Genomic DNA, 1,632 nt, shown 5'->3' with positions numbered 1-1,632 from the left:
CTGTATATCTATGTATGTTTATATGTACCTACACGTTGATTTACCCACACAGACGAACACAGACACCAACACACACACACACACACACACACATATATATATATATATATATATATATATATGTATATATATATATATATATATATATATATATATATATATATATATATATATATATATATATATATATATATATATATATGCGTAAAAATCACAGGAAAACGTGATGCTCAGATGCAGAAGAACCACAGGGAAAATGAAAATACAGAATATACACTTGAGTCCTGACTAGTTTCGTGATACTTCCTCAGAGGACTGATTTATTGAGAGAGGTTTCTTACAATTTATAGGGAAAGCAAAATTACGAACATACATATAGAGATTTAGAGAACAATGACACTCCCTTACCCACTACCTGGGCTTGACTCAGGTGTGCGTAGGAGGAGTCCGAAAGCTCGTTAGACACCTGCTAAAAAGGGTCATTTCTAGTGGCGGGTATATTCTTGTTTTCTTCTTATTTTACTTTCATTACAGTTATTTATATGTCAATGCGGTAGCCTTATCTATATAAATACATAAGCAAAACATACACAAAAATACAAATATATATACATATATACATATACATACATATACATATACATATACATATACATATATATATATACATATATATACATATATACACATACACACATATACATAACATACATACACACACATACATATACATATACATACACATACACACATACATATATACATACATACAGATACAAATACATATACATAAATACTTACACATACACATACATATACATACACATACACATATACATATATATACACACACATATATACATATATACATATATACACATACATACCTATGCATATATACATTTATATGTATACAACATTAATATCATAAACATATAATCATGTATATATCAATACTTATATCTAGCATAACACTATATAGTGCCAATATACTTATGCATACTATATAAAATAATTGTTTCCTTTAATGAATGGTAGCTTAGGTCTAAATATTAATTTCACACCGACGTTAATTATTCACAATACATTCAATTCTACATTAAGTGGTTAATGTTTTTTTATATAGTTTACCAATCTCTTTACATATAAAGGCGTCGAGTTTATACATTCCATGACCAATATTCAAGTTGTTTTCAAAGGTTTCTTTTATGAAACTGGACTCTATGATGTTTCTTTCTACTAAGTTATTTGAATGAACCAATTTCTTTGCACCTGACCAATTAATAGGGTGATTTTTATCTCTAACGTGGGCAAAGAGTGCATTATTATCTTGAGCATACCTGACACTTTTCTTATGTTGTTCAATTCTCTTTTCTAGGGCTTTACCAGTTTGACCAATATAGTATTTTTCACAAGCATTGCATGGAATACGATATACACATCCCTTGGTAATGTCAGGAGAATTCTTTATTAAGGCTGTTTTTATTGTATTTTTACTCTTAAATGCTACATTTACATTGAAGTTTTTTAACAGTTGGGGAATTTCTTTAAATGAATCACAATAAGGTAGTACAAGTAAATTTTGTGTGTTATAGTTTTTTTCTGTTATCATTACCGAAAAAAGTCTTTTTT

This window comes from Palaemon carinicauda, chromosome 29, assembly GCF_036898095.1.
Source record: "Palaemon carinicauda isolate YSFRI2023 chromosome 29, ASM3689809v2, whole genome shotgun sequence".
Taxonomy (NCBI): Eukaryota; Metazoa; Arthropoda; class Malacostraca; order Decapoda; family Palaemonidae; genus Palaemon; species Palaemon carinicauda.
The sequence above is the reverse complement of the archived record's forward strand: the minus strand, read 5'-3'. Positions refer to the sequence as shown.